At 40.7% G+C, this 23,182-nt stretch overlaps 2 pseudogenes; both read right to left on the reverse strand.

Moving 5' to 3' along the window:
* Positions 1 to 283: 283 nt before the first annotated feature.
* Positions 284 to 1,962, reverse strand: LOC112833956 (DNA primase large subunit pseudogene; annotated as a pseudogene).
* Positions 362 to 1,360, reverse strand: LOC141374235 (DNA primase large subunit pseudogene; annotated as a pseudogene).
* Positions 1,963 to 23,182: the final 21,220 nt, after the last annotated feature.

Raw genomic sequence — 23,182 nt, forward strand, 5'->3', positions numbered from 1 at the left:
TTTATTAACAAAAATGGTCCAGAAAAGGATTGAGTAAAAATTACAGCGATAAGTTTTAAAATAAGAGTTGTATTTAGTTCTGTTGTCTCTAGGGGAGTGTAACCAGTCTAGAAAGCTGTTTAATCTCCTAAAACAGGACTCAGATCACACCACTCAAGTGTTAGAGATCAAAAGAAATTTTCCCTTTTCTCTTTTGTCAAAGCAAAATATAGTGGAGGTTTTTACTCACAAGCCTGCTTTCCAGGGGATGAACTGGGGAGCAGTGGAAGGAGTAGACAGAGAGGTTAAAAAAGAAACAGGCAAAATCTTGAAAGAAAGAATGAAAGCTAGTGAAGAAAAAGGGTTCCTGAGTGCCCAAGAATCATTCACTGAAGTCATCCTCTAGTCCTTCCATATCCATTGCCAGAGAGGAATTTAGACAGGCCAGAGCAGATGACGCATCCTTGGCTTTCTGGACACTTGGTTTGGGTTGAGGAGTTTCTGGCTGGATGGATTCCTTCCTGATGTCTTTATTACTGCTTAGAATCCGTTGGCTCTCAAAAAAGAATTGATTAGGATGGCTCAAAGAAAAGCCACAATCATCCACATTATGTATCATCTCGAAGTACTTCTGACAGGCCACTTGGTAATGTGTCCTTTTTACTAAATCCAAGATCTGCTGTATCCCTCCAGGAGAGATCTTGGAGGACTGCAACTCCTGCTTCAGCAGCTCTGGGTCGCTGTGACGGAATGGGCACCCATGATAATCCCCGTGGCTTGGTGGATTGGTTAGAATAATCTTCATGCAACTGAAAGGCGTATAGTCTGTCCTCTTGCCTTCCTTTCCAAAGCTATGACGGATATTGTAAGAGTAGCCTTTGTCAAACTTGTCTGGATCCATCTTTCCTCTGATAAATTCTTGCTTCCAGAACTGCAATGCCTGTTCCAATGTTAAACCAACGCCCTTCAGGAAGAGGCTATACTGCATCCGTCCTCCATGACAAAGACGGTGATTCTCCCGCAAGGCTTTATGTAATGGACGCACACAAGGTGGGAAGGATTTGGTAGAAAGCGAATTAATCTGGTCTAAAGAAATCTTCCCAGCATTCTTCTGTGTGCTGTAATCTTGACCAGTGTATGAATGACTGAGGTGGTTAAGTAGAGGCTGAAGTCTCTTGTCGGACTGCACAGCAGGCAAGGACCTGGCTGTTAATGCTAAAGCCTTGGACAGTTTCACTCTGAATTCATTCAGGACAATTGCCACAATGTCTTTAAGTGGTACATAAGCGAAGCCACCTTCCAAATAGACTTTCCTTCCTCGGAACAAATCCAGAGCATCAGCAAAAGGGATCTTATAAACTGACTCCAACTCCAATTCCATCTTAGACCCACTCAAACTCGGTGAGGAAGCAAGAATCTCTGATTCTCGGACACTCTTCTCTTCATCACTTATAGCCTCAAAGTGCAAATGGCTATCCTTTAAGAAATTTTGAATTTTGTCCTTGGGTAAAATACTGAATCTGAATCAAAGGAGATCCATTTCTTGTTGAATGAACCAGCGTCTAAGATCCTCAGACTGGCAATAAGCAAGGAGTAAAATAAAGTGAGAAATATGATCTTTTCCTCGTGGTTCATACTCATTCTCTAAGTTTTCTCTGAAGGAAAACTTGAGCTTTCTTATCTCATTCTCCAACTTACTCTGGTATGGCTCAGTTCCTTTCACATAGCTCACACCAAGATTTTCAACTGCTTTTAGCAATTTAACTCTATCGATAGCCAAGCTTTCAAACTCGATCAAAGATATGCTTTCAGAAGGTGGCTCCAAGTAAAACTGAAGGCTATGAGGGTAGCAAACATTCCTTTGGTCACCTGTCAACCTCAGTTTTTTTCGCTTTGCTCCAGAAAACTGCATCTCGTTACTGCAACCACACAAAACACGAAAAAACCAAACCAACAGGCGCTGTTCTCAGATAGCGGGAGAGTTCATATTGATGATGTGCTTTTATATGGGTCCGATCTTAGCCTTGGGGTGGGGACTTGTATTAGTATCCTAGGGCTGCCGTGATGAAATACTGCAAGTTGGTGGCTTAAAGCAACAGAAATTTCACCTCTCCGCAGTTCTGGACGTTAGAAGTTTGAAATGAACGTGTCAACAAGCTTGGTCCCTTCTGGAGGCTCTGAGGGAGAATTTGTTCCATGCCTCTCTTCTAGCTTCTAGTGACTTCTAGAAATCCTTGCTGTTCCTTGGCTTATAACTTAATCACCCCAATTTATGTCTGTGGTCACATGGCCTTCTTCTCTGTGTGTCTCCTCTATGTCTCCATGTGGCCTTCTTATCAGAACACCAGTCACTGGATTTAGGGCCCACTGTAAACCAGTATGACTGTATCTTAGCTTAACTAATTACATCTTTTTTTAAGATTTATTTATTTATTGGGGGAGGGGGGACAAAGGGAGAGGAAGAGAGGATCTCAAGCAGACTCGCACTGAGCCTGGAGCCCAATGCGGGGCTCGATCTCACAACACTGAGATCACAACCTGAGCCAAAATCAAGAGTGGATGCTCAACCGGGTGTGCCAGCCAGGCACTCCTTAATTAATTACATCTTTAATGACTGTATTTCCACATGAGGGCATATCCTAGGGTTCCAGATGAACATAAATTTGGGGGGTATGTTATTCAACCCAAACGGGGATTCATGGGTCCCTTTCATTCTAGAACTCACCTCCTTCACTTCCCGATGCTTTTTTTAATTAATTGACGCTTTCTTTGCCTCTCTTTGCTCTAGTTTTGCTCTCTGAAATTTTTGTGATTTGTATCCTGGGCATCCTGCAATCATCCTCAACTGTTATCTTTTCTCTGCTGGCCCTTTCATTTCTTTTTGGTTATACCCTCCTATGAAATTTCAGTTTCAGCTTCTGTTTCCATTTCATTTCATCACTGAATCTCCAAACATCCTTTCTCTTCCTGAGATTCTCCTTTTTTTAATAGCCTCTCGTTCTCATGCCATGGATACAGTATCTTCCAAAATCTCTTAGGATATTAACTAGTGGCTATTGTTGCTTCTACTAATGTTATGGTTTTTCAACTTTCCTTGGTTCTTGCTTTGTCTCTTTTTCTTCCAGAAAGATGAAAACATCTCTTCGGCAAGTTGAAGACTTTCTGCAAAGATGAAGCGATTCTCTGTTGTCCTTCCTAAAAAGTGAGATACTACAAAAGCAGACTGGAGTCTCTATGTGTAGGGACGGAGTTGGTTTGGGCGGACCTGCCCTGCAGGGTGATGACACAATAAACCACTTCTCATGTTCAATCTCTGCAGAAAATAAGAGCCCAGGCTCTCATCAGGAGTAAGTAGCCAGCAGAGCAGGATGGAACAGGGAATCTGACCTCTCATAACACCATATAATTTTTTTTTCAACCTACCTCTCCTTTTATTCTCCCCTGCCCTTTGTAATAGCTTGTTGGATGAATAGAGTAGAAAAGTATACTATTTTTTAGGGCTTAGTGTGGATCCAGCACGTTAGCCAACTTAACTTCCATTTCTACCATTTGAGGCCACCACCAACTAAATGTTCCCCTCAAATATTGCTTTTGGAATGATGATGAGAATGACTCAAGGGGCACCTGGGGGGTTCAGTCGGTTAAGCGTCTGCCTTCGGCTCAGGTCATGATCCCAGGGTCCTGGGATCGAGTCCCACATCAGGCTCCCTGCTCAGCGGGGAGTCTGCTTCTCCCTCTCACTCTGCTTGCCACTCTCCCTGCTTGTACTCTCTGTCAAATAAATAAATAAAATCTTAAAAAAAAAAAGAATGACTAAAAACGTCCTTACATGATGTGAGAAGGAAGAGACAGCATTTGCCAATAGTCTGCCAAAGCTGCTGTGGAGAATTCTAGAACAGGGATGGGGTGAAGATGCAGTAATAATTGGAGTTGAGAAACCCCTAAATGGCCAGGGATGGAATCCTGGCTGCGATATAATACTGGTATTGGACTAGAGGTAGCAGGTAGAGCAGGGCAGTGGGGGTGATGTGTGGGAAGGAGAGAGGCCACCACACTCAGGACTCTAGTGGTTAAAACAGAGATTTGAGTTTGAGTCCCAGCTCCTGTGTCTTCCCATCAATTATGGCTCCATTTCTGTCTCACATGGTTGCCCTGAATCTCTCTCTTGTGTGTGATTTTCTGGAGAATGTCATGTCACATTAGATACAACCCCAGTGCCTTCACATCGCAAAGTGCCTCAGACCAAAGATATATGAGCTCCTCTCCAGCTGGTTTAGAAAAGAGTGAGGGAGCAGTGGTGGGGAAGTGGGTTCTCACAGCACCTTCAGAGATTGATTAGATTGGACTTGGGCCATCACAGCTTTGGGGGTGAGGGTTGTTTGTTTGTTTTAAACCCTCTGCCACTGCCACTGGCCTTTAGTTTGTCTGTAACTAGTTTGCTGGCTAGCTTTCTCTCCTCCAGAGCCCTCTCTGCCTCTTTCCATGGTGGCTCCTGAAAGCTCTGAGATTCATCCTGTGTCTTGAGCAGAATTTAGTTCTCTTTGTTCCAGTTTGCTACCTAAAGAAGACCACCATTTTATTGATAAATGGCCTGTTGCTGTGTTTTAATAAGCAAACGGTCAGCCAATCTGGGGCACCTGGGTGTCTCAGTCAGTTGAGTATCTGACTCTTGATTTCTGCTCAGGTCATGATCTCAGGGTCATGGGACCGAGCCCCTTATTGGGCTCCATGCTGGGCATGAAGTCTGCTTAGGATTCTCTCCCTCCCCTCTCACTCTGTCCCTCCCCAACCTCTCACTCTAAAAAAAAGAAAAAAAAAAGTTAACCAATCTACAAAGAAATGTTACCACCCCTTAAAGAGACAAATATTACTACACATGTTTGATTAGTAAAAGAAGAAGTTTTATTTTTCTCATACCTCTATACAGTCATATAGTGTGGTTTATGGAGATGTGTGTGTGTGTGCATACATATACACATATTTCACATGTATATGCACATGTGTGTATGTTGTAAATACAAATATGACACACACAAACTATATGCATGTGCATATAGAGAGTTAGAGAAGTTTGGAATAGTATTTACCAAAACTCCTAATGAAGGAGAATAGAAGTTCTCTCTGAAAAGTGTCATTAAAGAAGTGCTTTGGTTTTCCACATTTTTTATAGGGATGTATTACTCAAATAATGAAAAAATAAAAGCAAAAATATCTCCATTTAGAAAAAAAGTAAAATAAGTATGTATCAGATGAGTAATAAACATAAAACCTCTAAATGGGGTCACAGAGAATTTTTTAAAAAGAACAAAAAGACATTTATAATAGAAAGTCATAGTCTTAAAAAACTTACTAAACAGAGGATAACACATCTAATGTAACATTCCAATAGTAACAAAACAGAGTCCCTAAGTGCATTTCATGAAGAATGAAAAAATACAGCTAAAGGTTAATGAAAGCCAAGGTGCAGGAAGTCAGTTGTAAGACCTGCAAAATCGATATAATCTGGAATTGTATTCATCTTAAGGAAGTGGGTGCTGCATACTTTCCCTCCTCATTTACTTCTTCATGATATCTCTGGTTTCTCCACTGGATTACTCCAGCTCAGATCATTTTCTTTATGGAAACATGTTAAATAAGTTAAGGACATTAGGCAATTTGGTCGATTTTAGGGAGACACGGTGATTATGTATGCAATCCCACATCTGGTACCGACAAAAGTCCAAATTTCACTGTGGTAGTTGCCATATGCTCACCTCATTTCCCTTTGGCACTCTCAAATTGATGATACCATTAGAAAAAAATACAAACCCCAAGAAGTTAGAAATAATCTCAATTTTTTTAAAAAGAGAAAAAAAGAATAGGGCATAAGTCAAAGGAGAGAAAAATTCCTGAATGTCTTGGGGTTTTTTTTTTCTGATTATAAAAGTAAAAAGTAATTAAAGATGATTCTTTTAAAAGGTGATGAGGTCACAATGACAGCCTAGGTTATCTGGACTAGTTCTCCCACTGAAAACGGCTGAAATGGCAGCATTAAACATTTTTAATTATTTTAACTGCATCAAGGAGCTAACAGAATAGAAAGGAAACACCAAATAAGCGCTAAAAGAAGAAAGGTAAATGGAAGAGTTCAGAGTTGCATTTGCTCTGAAGCCATTTGCCAGTCTGTGTTTTTGATGGCCTTGTGGGATGAGTGAAATAAGAGCTAAAGCACGGGGCCCATTCCAAGTTGTGCGTCTGGTGAACCACCTCGCATATGCATTAAGCTGAGATCTCAAAGAGCCAGGCTTCAGGGAAGAAAAACCAAGCAGCAGTCTATCCACCCACCTCCTTCCACCCCAGCAGGTTTCAGGGAGAGGTATGCTGGCACTGAGCAGAGCAAGAGAAAAGAAAGGAAGGAGAAAACAGAAATAATTGTCCATGAGAGCATGTGAATCATGTCTAGGCTTTCTCAAGGATTCATAGCCCCGATTTTATAGCACCTTACATCCAAAAATATATAAATAATGATTTTTAACTTAAAATAGTTTTTCAGGGGCACCTGGGTGGCTCCATCTGTTAAGCATCTGACTCTTGATTTCGGCTCAGGTCATGTTCTCCTGGTTGTGAGATCCAGCTCTGCATCAGGCTCCACCCTCCGTGTGGAGTCTGTTTGAAATTCTCTCTCCTTCTCCCTCTGCCCCTCCCCCTGCTCACGCGCTCTCTCTCTCTAAAATAAATAAATAAATAAATAAATAAATAAATAAATAAATAAATATCTTTTTTTTTTTAAGATTTATTTGTTTATTTGACAGAGAGAGACACAGCAAGAGAGGGAACACAAGCAGGGAGAGTGGGAGAGGGAAAAGCAGACTTCCTGCGTAGCAGGGAGCCAAATGCAGGGCTCGATCCCAGGACCCTGGGATCATGACCTGAGCCGAAGGCAGATGCTTAATGACTGAGCCACCCAGGCGCCCAATAAATAAAATCTTTAAAAAGATAGTTTTTCAGTCATCAGGAATAGCCCTCCCACCGTGCGCGTGTACACACACACACAAAAGAGTTGTTTAAGGATAATAAGCACATAGGATATATCATGAGTGAAAATCAACAGAAATAATAGACACCTACTTATTTCAGATACTGCAATATCAGACACAAACTATAAAAAAAACTGTTCTTTGTCTAGTGAAATAAGAGATAAATTTGAAAATAAATGAAGAGAACAGGAAATTATAAAAAGTGTTATAATAGATTGGAAAAAGGACCAAACTGAACTTGCATAAATAAAAAATACAATAACCAAAATTTAAAATGTAACATACAGAGTGGGCAGTGGATCACATAAAAAGAGAGTGTGAACTGGAAGAGAGAGTAGGAGACATTCGTCCAGAAAGCAGCACACAGAACAAATAACAGACCAGAAAGAGAGGCTTAGTGGGGAGGCCTGGCTCAGAATAGGTGTTCAACAAATATTTGTTGGATATCCTTAAAACTGAAGGCACACTGATTTTACTGGTAAGATTATTGTTTGGCTTCAGCTGTGAGCTGGCTCTTCTAGATTGGGACTTGAAGAAAATCCTGTAAAAAGAGTCTCAATTTTGATAGCTAGAACTGGAAAATTTGATACCCTCAACCGACATTGATAGAGAGCTAATTGCAAAACATTGTGCTAAGCATCAATTTAAAAATATGTATGTTATCACAAATAAACAACATGTTCTTTCTTTTTTAAAAAAAAAACTTTTTATTTTATTTAAGGATTTATTTTAGAGAGAGAGAGAATGAGAGCAGGGGGTGAAGGGAGAGGTGGGGACGGGGGTAGCAGTAGAGAGGGAGAGAAAAATCTCCAGCGGACTCCCCACTGAGTGAGGAGCTAGACACAGGGCTCGATTTATCTTTTTAAGAGAGAGTACGTACGTGTGGTATGGGGAGGGGTAGAAGCAGAGGGAGAAAGAGAAGCCTCAATCAGACTCCCTGCTGAACACAGAGCCCATCCCAGGACCCTGAGATCATGACCTGAGCCGAAATCAAGAGTCAGATGCTTAACTGACTGAGCCACCCAGGCGCCCCCTATACGTTCTTTCTTGTAAGAACAAGAGCTTCCTAAGGATTTTGTTGGGGCAAGATGGACCTGAGTTCTAATCTGATTCTTCTACGGCTCACTGTGCAATTTCAGACACCTTACACATGGTATCTCTGAGGCTCATTTTCTCTATTTGCAAAATGGAGACAACACGTCAAAAAAGGTAATGTGCAGAAAGCAGCGGTGGTGTGCCAGGCACTATGTCACTAAATGTGACTATGCTGTCTCATCAGCTGAAGTCATTTTTGATGCACTGGGCTTGGAGAAACTTATATCAAATATTTAACATACTTGATTGTGAATCCACATACTCTCCAAAGCCAATGAAGTACTGACATCTACCTTTGGTTTTGACATGGTTACCTAACAATCTGTAGACAATATAGCTAGTGTCCTGCCCTATATCCATCCCCTCTTCTTCATTACAGAACCCAAAATTTATTTGTGGCAGTAATACGCTAAGCTAATGCTTTATCTCCCAGAATCTCGGAAGCCAGAGGCATCCCTATGGCATAAATCTGGCCAGTGAGGTATTAGCTGCACTGTCACATGAAGTTCCCCACAATCCCTTTTGGCCTTTTGCCCCTCCCTCTCCTTCCACCCTGGAACGCAGATTCAACTCCTGAACATGCAACAGCCTCCTTGTGAGCATGAAAACAAAGCCACACAAAAAGGCATAAAAAGGAGCATAGAGCGAGCCTGGGTCTTGGTTCACTGGGCTGCCATGTTAACCTAGTACTACCTATTCTTAGAACAGATCTCCTGTGAGACAGACAGACCTCTCGCTAATTTAAGTTTTATAGATTTTTTCATTACAAGCTGTATTAGTCAGGGTTCTCCAGAGAAAAAGAACCAACAGGACATACAGAGAGAGAGAGAGATGTATTCCAATGAATTGGCTTGCATGATTATGGAGGCTGAGAAACTGAGAGGGAAAGTCCAACCCAACTCAGCAGAGCTGATGGTCTACACTCCAGTCCAAAAGCTGGCAGTCTTGAGGCCCAAGAAGAGCTAGCATTTTAATTTAGCTTTGAAGCAGGAAAAGACCTGTCCCAGCTCAACCAGTCAGACAGGAAGAACTCCCCCTTAATCATGGGAAGGTCAACCTTTTTGTTCTGTACAGATCTTTAACTGATTGGATGAGGGTCACCCACATCAGGGAGGGCCATCTGCTACTGATTCAAAAATCATTCTTCCCAAAACACACTCAAAGACACACTCACAATAATGTCTGACCAAGTATCTGGGCACCCTGTGGCCCAGGGCAGTTGACTCATAAAATTAACCATCACACAAGCAGTCAGAGACAATCCTAATACCCTGGTCTGGACCACCCATGGGCACCTAGAAATAACATCCAAGGTTTCATTTAGGATTAAGCTTTTTTATGAGGTGTCCCTACATCTTATCATTTTACACTGAGAATAGTGAATAGTGAAGAAAATTGGCTACTGTGGCTTACAATGTTGGCTAACCCTCAAAGGACAGCTATAGCAAAGCTCTTGGAATCGCTAGAGAAAACACTGCCAGTCCCTTCCCAAGGAACCTTTGATAATTGCTCCCCAAAGAGCTTTGAAATCTCCAGTGTCTGACCCAGAAAATGAGACGTGAGCCACAGATCCCAACACTGGCCCCATGAGAGGGAGCCAAACCATGTCCCTCATCAGCACTATAAAAGCTTTTGTGATGTGAAATTATGTTCTTTTTGATCATTTTCTCTGATAACTTTTGATTTTGTGTATAATGAGCATGTAAAGCACAAGCTTACTTGTATATTATAAATGGTTTCAAAAAAAAATGGTTTCATGTGCCCAAAAGAAAGGTCCTAGTTTACATATGACACTTGCTCACTCACCTATTTACCTGTTGGATAAATTATTGAGTGCCTTCTAAGCATTAGGCTTTGGGGACACAGAGCCAGGCACTTTGTGAAGACGTTTAAAGAGCCAACTCTGTCCTCTAAAGGTTAATAGTCCAATATTAACACTGATATACATGCAAATACCTCATGGCACAGGATAAAATAATTAATCCAGGACACTCTCTGATGGCCAAGTACTTATGTCACAGACAAATTAGCTTAGCATTGAAGTTAATATTTGCAAATAAGAGTAATTGGAAATGTAATGAAATGAATTCTACATAAACTTCTAAGCCTGGTATAGCTAAGGGATCCTGGGAAAGTTGCAGAGCCTCTCTGAGCCTTTCTCCTCAAGAAAAACAAAGATAATGTCTAACATTGAAAATTCTTTAATGAGGGCGCCTGGGTGGCTCAGTCTTTAAGCGTCTGCCTTCGGCTCAGGTCATGATCTCAGGGTCCTGGGATTGAGCCCCGCATCGGGCTCCCTGCTCAGCGGGAAGCCTGCTTCTCCCTCTCCCACTTCCCCTGCTTGTGTTCCCTCTCTCGCTGTGTCTCTCTCTGTCAAATAAATAAAATCTTTAAAAAAAAAAAAAAGAAAAAGAAAATTCTTTAATGATTAAATAACAGCTTTTAAAATACATAGCACAGTGCCCAGCACGGAGTAAGTAGAAAATGCTGTTCACAGCTGCTTCTACAATTATGACAATTGCCTGAACAATATTAATCTCAATAGAAAAGTCAAGGGTATGCATACTGCATGTATATTTGAATTTCAGAGACTTGTCTTTCTCCTAACAAAGTCAAGGTCCCTAAATTGTCCCTAATGACTCAGTTCTCATCAAGGCAAAATGTTATATTTAAGCAAATAGTATGGGGGTTCAAAGTATAGAAAAAAAATGTAAGCGATTCTTCAAATGCTTTTGCCAGTCACTAAATTAGTTATATCCATTTTCTGTTTCCAACTGCTAGTCTTGTAAAATACCTTATTCCCTTCACCTTTTCTTTAAAATAAGCAATTCTAAAGAAAAAGTTACTAAGAAAATCATAAGGAAGAGAAAATACATTTACAGTACTGTATGGTATTTATAAAAAAAAAATCCACGTGTAAGTGGACCTACAGTTCATACCCTTGTTCAAGAGTCCATGGTATTTGCATGTAATTCTTCAAATATGAATACATGCAACACCCCACTCCCTAATCTTTCTGTACCAAAAGCTAACAGTGATCTTTTGAAATAGGATTGTCATTTCTCTATTTAGAATTCTTCAAAAAAATAATAAAATTCTTCAGCACAACCGAAAATGCCCTTAAAATAAAGTCTTAATGCTCAAAAGTAAATAAAATAAAATAAAATAAAATAAAATAAAACAAAACAATCCCAGTCAGTATAGTTGATGGTATTGTAACAGCACTGTATGGTGATAGATGGTAGCCACACTTGTGGGGAACATAGTATAACATATAGACTTCTCTAATCACTACATAGCACTGTGTATCAACTATACTACAATTTTAAAAAACATACAAAATACTTCTATAGGGCTAAGCATTATTTTCTAGGTCCTTTTAACGCATTCATATTTCTGTTTAACACACCACTGCTTTTGTTCATTTGTCCACTCACTCAAAAATACATGGTTTGAGCACCTACTAAGAGCCAGGCAGTAGTCTAAATTAAACACATGTAATAATATCACCAAGACAAATAGGTTCCTAAGCCCAGGGGCTTTGGTCAAGGCTGTTACTCCACCCATGGTCCACAATGTCTTCCATTCCCTCTCATGTCATGCACTTTCCTAGCCAATGCTCAAGTTTCATCCCTTAAAGATGGCCGATAAGGTGAGTATCCACTAAACTCCAAACTTTATTTGTAGATTACAATTTATCAAGATTTTCTGATTTCCGCTTCCATTCTTTAATCCATAGTCTCTCGAGTTAGTGGGTCCCAGGACAGATAGAAGTAGTGATGCTTAATTTTGGTGGCGGGAAAGCTGTTCATGTTAAAGTGTGATTGAACAATAAGTCATTCCTCTGATACAAATGAGGTCCTAAAGCAGTGTACTGATGACACATGAAAAGGAGGCTTCCCGGGAAATTCTTTAGAATTTTCATCAACTCAGCAGGTAGGAGAGCTTGAATATCTGCTCAAAGCATATGTTTATCAGGGACATATGCGCTAAGATGTGAGCTATCATTTTTCCAAGCAAGATTTTAAACTCCAAGTACTTTCATGTTACAAGACATTAAAGGCTCCAAGCATTCACTGCATGAATTACAGCTGTCTGCTGCATGGGGAACCGGTGGGTAATTCTCTGTACATCAAAGATGTTGCCACCAAGTTTTCCATCTCTTTCTGGACGTTAATGCCAGCCTTGGCTGATCCCCCATGAAAGACTAGTATAATGTCTTTTTAAATGACCTTTTGTAACACCCATAGACCAGGTATTCAGAAAAACCTCAGCAAATTTCTGAGAAGAGTTGAAAGCATGTTTTGTTTTAGACATTCATCCTCTCGTTCAGAGAGAGAGGAGATAAATACATTTCCAAAACCTCAGCAAAACTTGCTCAGAAGTTCACAAAACTCTCGGAAAGCTGAAAATTGATTTCTCCCGGGCCGAGAGCAGCATCCCAGACAACTGTTTAACAAATAGTGGCACAAAGTCTATACTGATATCCTTTCTGGATCGTCTAATTTATCCCCAAGAAGTAACTCACCCAGCGGGGACTTGCCTCTTTGTTTCATCATCCACCAGCCCCTTCACAGCCCAGGCATGATGATAAAGCACATTACTGGTGCCCCAGTGCTGGTCAGCAGGTAGGGGTGCCCCCCACCCCAATGCCTGTAGGCTTGGAGATTCTCTGCCTCTCACTCTACCTGTCTCATGCTCGTCTCTCCATCTCTGCAACAATCTGTCTGTCTCTCATTCTTCCTTCCTCCAGTTTAATCCCCTTATCACTATGTGTCTCTGTCTCTACCGCTTCCTGTTTGCACATCTCTCACTCTCTTGATGTTCCTCTCTATATATATCTTTCTGTCTCTCTATCTTTCTCTGTCCCTCTGTCTTTCTCCATCTGTCTTGTTCTCTCTCATCCGTGTGCATGCATACATCAACAGCCAATGGCATTATCGTCCTACCCTTATTATTAACCCCAATAGAGTGTTACATGTCTCCCAGACTATTACAATGAAAAACAAGTTTCTATGCAGAGAAATGTCGTACATTAAAAAACAAACTTCTAATATAAGCCAAAGGGCAGTACTTTGTTATCCTTTGCATCCTGGGTTTGACATGAGGACCCAAAGATGTAATGAAGCCTCCTTCTTGTCATTTAATAATCCAAAATATCCCTAGAGAGACCCTCAAATCCATAGAACATCTATCACTGGGTGTAGATTAAATAAGTTATGTAATTTATGATTGAATTTACTATGTTTTTTCAAATATATGTAATACTCAAATATATGTCATGAACCCCTGAAACTGTAGGTAATTTTCTACCTATAAGCATTTTTCAGGAGAAAAGTCCATTGCTTTCAACAAGATTCCCAAAAGAGTCCGCATCACAAAAGAAGAAAAAATTTAATCACCAATGTGGTTGTTTGTCATTTTCAAAAAATTACAGATATTTAGTAAAGATTTTACTTTGGTCAATATATACCTTATTAACCAAGAGATGCTAATAGACACACACCCACCACCTTAGGGAAGTTCACAAAACATTTTGGCAATTAAAACCCTGCAAATAACTGTTTTTAAAGGCTCATAAATTCCGCCTACAGGGAACTTTTTCACTTGGTACTGCTGTGATTTTTCAATCTTTTCTATAATAATGAAGAACTATTTATGACATAGTCCAAATGAGCTCCATCTCCATAAATTTTTACCTTCCTGAATATTTCCACAAGACTCTTTTCTTTTCTAACATAGCTCCTTAAACAGACACTCACAGGAGCGGTTAAAGACATGATGCATTTATTAAGTAGTACATTCTGTTCTTTACAATTAGTCCCACAGAGGACAGAGGAGTTGTATTAGAGAAAAGGTTGAAAAGGTAATCTACTGTTTTGCTTCTCAATGCAGGATCAGTTTGTGTGTTTGGTTTCAACTCCCAAAATAATGAAACTATAGAAAATGGTCAAGGTTAATTCAATGTAGATACTTCACTTTACATGCAATTGTCATTTCATTTCTAAAACACTTCTAAAAAGAAAGGCTTACTTGGGAAAAGAGTATCTGAGCAGAGAATTGAAACAAAAAATGGGATGCTTAGCAAGGATGCTGGCTTCAGAAAGCAATAGGAGACCACGGAAGGAAAAATGCTTTAGTAAGTTTTGCAATGCCAAAAGGGCAAATCTCTCACACTGGCCTTCAAGGCTTCCTAGAATATAGCACTAAACTTCAGATCCATCCTTATCTCCAATATTCTTCAACAGCCAGTTTAATCTCTTTGTCTCTCTTAAACCCATGAGAGTTTTAATAACTCTCCATGTCTGCGCTACTGTGACAAATAGACTACAAGGTGGTCCTCATGATCCCGATATGCTTAGTTTTCACATCTTTGTATCATTCTATCCCTTTGAGTGTGTGCTTCCAACCAATAGAAAATGACAAAGGGATGAGATGTTACTCTCGTGATTTGTTATGTAAGACTCCATATTGCTAGCAGATTCATTCTGGAATACTTCTTTCTCTGTCTCTCTCTCTCTCTCTTTCTTTCTCTGTGTGTGTCCACTATTGACTTAAAAGAAGCAAGCTGCCATGAATCCTACAGACCCAAGGAAGTGAATTCTGCCAACCTCTTAATAAAACCTGGAAGTGGATTGTTTCCCAGTTGATCCTCTGATGAGAACCCTGCTCTGGTCAAACCCTGACTGCAGCCTTACAAGAGTTCCTGAGCAGAGAACCAGCCAAGCTATGCTCAAATTCCTGACCCACAGAAACTGTGAGATAGTAAATGTGTGTTGTTTTAAGCCGCTGAGTGTTTTACACAACAGAGAAAACTAGTGCAGGTAGTACTGTACTCTCTTTCTGGAATGTTCTCCCTCCTTCTTTGAATCCTGTCCCTTTGTCAAGAATCAGATCTAAAATGTATCCTTCTTCATTCCCTACCTAAAAGCTGATGGTTTATCCCAGGAAGTCCTGAGACTTCCCTATCCATCCTGTTAAGGTTGATTTTTAGCCTCTTCCTAATACCCCTTTCCCACATGGATGACTCTGGCCTCACTGTCTTGAAGGGACTTCTCTGTATGTTTCCACGTAGATCTCCATGACTTCACATGAGCATCTATATAACCCACTCCCTCTGCCTGATAAGGTCTTTATGGCTTTTGTGGTCCCACTTCCCTGGGCCCATTACTCCTCCTACCACTCAACTCCCTTCCTCTCTCCACAAGAAAGGCAATTTCTAGCATCTCTCTGAACTTTAAGGAGACCCCAGCTTTAGACTTGTGGCTTGGTTTCTTCTCAGCTCTGAACCCAAGTTGATTTCCCCAGCTAACCAAACACTCTCTCATAAGCTCAGGAGGAAGTAGTGCAGGCTTGAGTATGGCTCTTCCCATCAGCGGGTACAGCTCTGTAATCAACTCAACAAGGCCCTCACCACTGGTACAATGGAGCAAACAGCACTCAGACCCGCCTCTCATCCGGCACCTGGCCACCTTTTCAAACACTCAGTACTCAAATGCAGGAAAAGATGAACCATGTTTGAGTCCACATCTAGGTCACAATAGATCTACCTCACTTTACTCCACCTGCACCCACTAAACATCAGGTGAGTGTACAGTTGGCCTCCAATGGCCACAAGATATTATCCAGTGCATATTAAGATGGATGGGACTATAAACTGGGACAGCCTTTTTTCAGGGCACTTTTGAGTATCTATCAAAATGTAAGAGTTTATATACTTTGACCAAGCAATTCCACTCTAATTAATGCCATAGAAAAATACCCTCACAGGTGCAAATATATATATATATATATAGCCATTCAATGGAGCATGGCATTTAGAGTAAAAATTTGGAAAAATGTCAAAGATGGATGAAATACAGCATGATTTTTCCATGGGGTTAAAAGGAGTCCTGAGACTTCCCTACCCATCCTGTTAAGTATAACCAAGAATCCTGGACATTAGATATAAAACAAACATAAGAAAACGCTCAAAGGAATGAAGAGGGCAGACCAGCTAGAAATTTACAATCAAAGGAATGACATGGTGGTCTTGCCCTGGGTTTGCCTTTTATCTTATATATCCCCAAATCGGAGCTGAAGAAGTCAACACCCAACTTGCACATGAATGTTTATAACATTCCTAATGGCCAAAAACTGGGAATAACCAAGATGCCCTTAGATGGGTGAAAAAGTTAAACTATGGTACATCCATACTGTGGAACATTACTCAGCAATGAAAAGGAGCTATCCATACACACAACTGAATGAACATCCAGAGACTTCCACTGAGGGAAATAAGTCAATCCAGAAAGCTTACGTACTGTAATATCCCATTTATATTTTTGAAGTCATAAAATTACAGAAATAGCAGATAAGTAGTTGCAGGGTTTAAGGAGGAGGCAGGGGGCAGGAAGGAAGTAGGTATGGCTATAAAAGGATAATATGAGGGATCCTTGCAGGAATGGAAATGCCTGTACCTTGACGGCATCCAGGACATTTCAGTTTTTATTACACTTCAATGTTACAAGATGTTACCATTGGATGACACCGAGGAAGGGTACACAAGATCTCTGCATGTGAATTTTCCTGCAGGTGAATCTACAATATCTTAAAATTAAAAGTTTCATTTTCAAAAAAGGAAACAGTGTCACTAAGCTCTCCAACATGTACTGTTCAAAAGTATAAGTTATAGAACATTACCTGCAATATGACCCCATTTTTTTTTATTAAAGATTGTATTTATTTATTTGACAGAGAGAGACACAGCAAGAGAGGGAACACAAGCAGGGGGAGTGGAGAGGGAGAAGCAGGCTTCCCGCTGAGCAGGGAGCCCGATGCGGGGCTCGATCTCAGAACCCTGGGATCATGACCTGACCGGAAGGCAGACACCCAATGACTGAGCCACCCAGGCACCCCATTATGACCCCATTTACACAAACAATATTAACTAACCTTTATAGAGATGGACCGGGTGACAGGCACTCTTCCAAGCCCTTCACCAACATTTACTCACTCACACCTCACTATAAGTTTATGAAGTAGGCACTGCTATCATATACACTCTACAGAGAAGGAAGCTGAGCCTTGGAGAAATTAGATAGTCCACCCAAGGTCATTTAACATAGGATAAAGTCAAAACTGGAACTCAAGCCACCTGACTTCAGGGTTCATGTTCTATACCACTTACTGCATGCTGCTAGCTATCAGCCCGAAATGGATTTCTACATGTAAATAAATAGAAAAGGGCCTTAATAGATACACCACACCTGTGGTGTCCTTGTAAGCAAGATTTTATGGGGCAGGGCTGGGGGGAGGGGGTTGCTGATTCTGATTTGTAGCCTTTACCAAATTCCATGGCACAAATATGCCCCATTTAAAGCTACTAATGTGATGTCTCTGAAGACAAGGTTTTCTAGGAGCCAGCTTGAGCACATCACTGTTGTGTCCCTGTGTGTGATACAGCAAATCAAAATTATGATGCCCTGAGGAGAAGGGAAATGAGGGTTAACAAAATAAAAATAGTGATTTTTACTTTGTATTAATTGTTTACAATGAGAATATATACACTGCTCATGCATTTTAAAAATACAAAATAAAAACAATTTAAGGGTGTATCCTGTTGTTTTAAAACTTAAAATCCTTTATGGACAAAGCCTCTTCCTACATATTCCAAAGCTCAGAGTACATCAGGGCCCCTTTATCCCCAGGAAACTCTCCAAGTGCCCTTCTCAGGACATAAAGTCCTCTCAGGGGTTTGGCCTTGGTCTGGTCCCAGCTGCAACATCAGTCTCTCGTCCCACAAACGCTTCTGCCTCAGACTGTTTGCTGTGCATGGTCACATCACTCGACCTTTGTTCATGCTGTTTCCTATCCTGGGGATGCCTTTTGCATGTCACTGATGCACCACAGTGGACATGAAAACTCCCACTAGTCTGTATTCTCCATGATGGGAAAGGTTGTTTCTTACCCATCTTTTTCTCATTTACTTCTCAGAGCAACACCACATGAGAGGATCATTTATCATCTACATTTAACAGGTAAGGAAACTCTGATTAAGAACTCACTTGATGGCTAAAATTAACAACACAAGGAACAACAGGTGTTGGCGAGGATGTGGAGAAAGGGGAACCCTCTCACACTGTTGGTGGGAATGCAAACTGGTGCAGCCACTCTGGAGAACAGTTTGGAGGTTCCTCAACAAATTAAAAACAGAACTACCCTACGATTCAGCCATTACACTACTAGGTATTTACCCAAAGGTTACAAAAATACAGATTCGAAGGGATGAATGCAGCCCAATGTTTACAGCAGCATTATCAACAACAGCCAAACTATGGAGAGAGCCCAAATGTCCACCCTTGATGAATGGATATATATATATCTTTATATATATTTTTATACATACATTTTATATATGTATAAAAATATAGTATATATACATAGTGTGTATATATATGCTATATATGTTTAAACATCACACACACACACACACACTCACACACACACACACAGGAATATTACTCCGCCATTAAAAAGAATGAAATCTTGCCATTTGCAATGACGTGGTTGGAGCTAGAGAGTATTATGCTAAGTAAAATAAGTCAGAGAAAGACAAATACCATATGATCTCACTCATATGTGGAATTTAAGAAAGAACACAGATGAACATATGGGAAGGGGGAAAAAAAAAGGAAAGAGGGAAACAAGCCATACGTGTCTCTTAATGACAGAGAACAAACTGAGGGGTGATGGAGAGAGGGGGGTGGGGGATGGGCAAGATAGGTGATGGGTACTAAACATTTGTTGTGAGGAGCACTGGGTGTTGTATGTAAGTGATGAATCACTGAATTCTACTCCAGAAACCCATATTGCACATATGTTAACCAATAAAATTTAAATTAAAAAAAAAAAACTCATTTGAGATATATTAGTTCTCTATTGCTACATAAAAACTAGTAGCTTAAAACAATAATACTTACTGGTGGAGGAGCAAGATGGCAGAGGAGTAGGAAAACTAGATTTCATCTGGTCCCAGGAATTCCGCTGAAGAGGGATCAAACCATTCTGAACACCTACGACTCAACAGGAGATCGAAGAAAAGAATAGCAACAACTCTCTGAACAGAAAAGCGACCACTTACTGGAAGGTAGGACGTGCGGAGAAGTGAATCCGAGGTGATATTCGGGAGGACAGACAGCGGGGGAGGGGGCCTCCGTCGGCCGCTTCTGGCAAGTGATAGAGCTGCGGAGCACAAAATCGGACCTTTTAGAAGTCGGCTCCGCTGAGGGACGTCGCTCCAGTGGCTAAGCGGGGGGTGGAACCCTCGTGGGACAGTGTGGTCTCAGGACCCTCGGGGTCACAGAAAAACCAGGGGTGCCTGAGTGCGGCAGAGCTCCCAAGTATCGGAGCGGGAAAACCGGCTGCAGAGACAGAGCCGAGGAGCAGGCTCTCAGCTCAGGGTTGCCATAAACCGTGATCCGTGGAACAGTCGGGCCACTGCTCCTCCAGCAGGGACCCAACAAGCGGCAGAGCCGGGGAGACTCCCCTTCCTCCCCTGGGAGGAGTGGTGCCCGGGAGCGCCCTGCAGGGATCTGCTGGGTTTGGAGACTCCACATGGAGTCGGGTGCCAGAGTTAGAAATGCTCAGTCACAGGTCGGGTGAGCACGGAGTGCGGCTGGAGACCGGGAAGATGGGAGTGACTGCTTTTCTCTGGGGGCGCACTGAGGAGTGGAGCCCCGCGTGTTCGGCTCCTCCGGGCAGAGATTGGGAGGCCATCATTTTCACTCCTGTCCTCCAAAGCTGTACGGAGAGCTTGCAGGGAACAAAAGCTCCCGAGAGCAAACCCAAGCAGATTGCTTAGCCCGGACTCACAAGGGCGGGGCAATTCTGCCTCTGGCAAAGTCATTTGAGAAGCATGGCAACAGGCCCCTCCCCCAGAAGATCAGCAAAAACAGCCAGCCAAGACCAAGTTTACCCATCAAGGAGAACGGGAGAACTCCAGCGCTAGGGGAATACTGCACATAGAATTCATGGCTTTTTTCCCATGATTCCTTAGTCTTTCAAAGTTAATTTTTTTAACTTTCGTTTTCTTTTTTTTTAGTTTTTCTTTTTCTCCTTTTCAACCAACATCTTATCAATTCCTTTTTTTAAAATCTTTATTAATTTTTCATTTTTACAGTCATATTCTATCTCTTCATTGTATTTAACATTATTTTATGTATATATATGTTTTTCTTTCTTTAAAATTTTGGGATACAGTTTCTTCTAATAGACCAAAATGTACACTAAATCTAGTGTATGATGTTGTCCTAGTCTGCTGCCTGATCACATTCTCTTTCTTTTTTTAAATTTTTTCATTCTTTTTCAATGAACTTCTTATCAATTCCTTTTTTAAAATCTTTTTTATAAAATTTTTTTTAATTTTCATCTTTACAATCATATTCCATCCCTTCATCATATTTAGCCTTATTTTTGTATATATGTAAGTTTTTCTTTCTTTAAAATTTTGGGAGACAATTTCTTCTAACAAACAAAAATACACCCAAAATCTAGTGTGTGGCTCTGTTCTATTCACCAGCCTGATCATATTCTTTCTAATTTTTTATTTTTTTTCCCTTTCTTTTCCCCCTGGTTTCAGGTCTCTTCTGATTTCTTTAGTATATATTTTTCTGGGGTCATTGTTACACTTTTAGCGTTTTTTTAGCATTTTGTTCTCTCATTCATCTGTTCTCTTCTGGACAAAATGACAAGATGGAAAAACTCACCTGAAGAAAAAGAACAAGGGGCACCTGGGTGGTTCAGATGGTTAGGCATCTGCCTTCAGCTCACGTCATGATCCCAGGGTCCTGGGATCAAGTCCCACATCAAGCTCCCTGCACCGCGGGAAGCCTGCTTCTCCCTCTGCCTCTCTCTCTCTCTCTCTCTCTCTGACTCTCATGAATAAATAAATAAACATTAAAAAAAAAGAAAAAGAAAAAGAACAAGAGCCAGTACCAACTGCCAGGTACCTAATCAATTCAGACATTACTAAGAGGTCGGAACTAGAGTTCAGAATTATGATTATAAAGATACTAGCTGGGCTTGAAAAAAGTATAGAAGATACTAGAGAATCCCTTTCTGGAGAAATAAAAGAACTAAAATCTAACCAAGTTGAAATCAAAAAGGTTAAATGAGGTGCAATAAAAAATGGAGGCTCTAACTGTTAGGATAAATGAGGCAGAAGAGAGAATTAGTGATATAAAAGACCAAATGATGGAGAATAAGGAAGCTGAGCAAAAGAGAAAAACAACTACTGGATCACAAGGGCAGAATTCAAGAGATAAGTGATACCATAAAGCAAAACAACATTAGAATAATTGGGATTCCAGAAGAAGAAGGAAGACAGAAAGGGGCAGAAGGTATATTGGAGCAAATTATACCAGAGAACGGCCCTAATTTGGGGAAGGAAACAGGCATCAAAATCCAGGAGGCACAGAGAACCCCCCTCAAAATCAATAAAAATAGGTCAACACCCTGGCATCTAATAGTAAAACTTACGAGTCTCAGAGAAAAAGAGAAAATCCTGAAAGCAGCTTGGAAAAAAAGGTCTGTAACCTAAAATGGTAGAAACATTAGGTTGGCAGCAGACCTATGCACAAAGACCCGGCAGGCCAGAAAGGACTGGCATGATATATTCATAGCACTAAATGAGAAAACTATGGAGCCAAGAATACTATATCCAGCTAGGCTGTCACAGAAAATAGAAGGAGAGAGGCGCCAGGGTGGCTCAGTCGTTAACCGTCTGCCTTCGGCCCTGGTCATGGTCCCAGGGTCCTGGTATTGAGCCCCACATTTAGCTCCCAGCTCAGTGGGAAGCCTGCTTCTCCCTCTCCCTCTCCCCCTGCTTGTGTTCCTTCTTTCACTCTCTCTCTCTCTCTCTAAGAAATAAAATCTTTTATAAATAAATAAATAAATAAATAAATAAATAATAAAGAAAGAAAAGAAAATAGAAGCAGAGATAAAAAGCTTCCAGGACAACCAAAACTAAAAGAATTTGTGAACACCAAACCAGCCCTACAAGAAATATTGAAAGGGGTCATCTAAGCAAAGAAACAGCCTACAAGTAACATAAACAAGAAAGGAACAGACACAATATGTGGTAACAGTCACATTACAGGCAACACAATGCCACGAGATTCATATCTTTCAATAGTTACCCTGAATGTAAATAGGCTAAATGCCCCATTCAAAAGACACAGGGTATCAGATTGGATAAAAAAAACAAGGCCCATCAATATGCTGTCTGCAAGAGACTCATTTTAGACCCAAAGACACCTCCAGATTTAAAGTGAGGGGGGGAAAACCATTTACCATGCTAATGGACACCAAAAGAAAGCTGGGGTGGCAATCCTTATATCCGACAAATTAGATTTTAAACCAAAGACTATAATAAGAGATGAGGAAGGATGCTACGACATACTTAAAGGGTCTATCCAACAAGAAGATCTAACAATTTTAAATGTCTATGCCCCTAACATTGGAGAAGCCAATTATATAAGCCATTTAATAACAAAATCAAAGAAACATATCGACAATAATATAGTAATAGTAGGGGACTTTAACACTCCCCTCACTGAAAAGGACAGACCATCTAAGCAAAAGATAAACAAGGAAATAAAGGCTTTAAATGACACACTGGACCAGATGGACTTCACATATATATTCAGAACATTCCATTCCATCCCAAAGCAACAGAATACACATTCTTCTCTAATGCACATGGAACATTCTCCAGGATATATCACAACCTGCGTGACAAATAGGGTCTCAACTGGTACCAAAAGATTGGGATCATTCCCTGCATATTTCCAGACCACAATGCTTTGAAACTAGAGCTCAATCACAAAAGGAAAGTTGAAAAGAACTCAAATACATGGAGGCTAAAGAGCATCCTCCTAAAGAATGAATGGGTCAACCAGGAAATTAAAGAATTAAAAAAATACATGGAAACAAATGAAAATGAAAATACAACTCTTCAAAATCTTTGGGACGCAGCAAAGGCAGACCTAAGAGGAAAGTATATAGCAATATAAGCCTTTCTCAAGAAACAAGAAAGGTCTCAAATACACAAC

Source organism: Callorhinus ursinus, unplaced genomic scaffold, assembly GCF_003265705.2.
Source record: "Callorhinus ursinus isolate GAN/ISIS: 27379988/994484 unplaced genomic scaffold, GSC_fseal_2.0 scaffold15, whole genome shotgun sequence".
Classification (NCBI taxonomy): domain Eukaryota; kingdom Metazoa; phylum Chordata; class Mammalia; order Carnivora; family Otariidae; genus Callorhinus; species Callorhinus ursinus.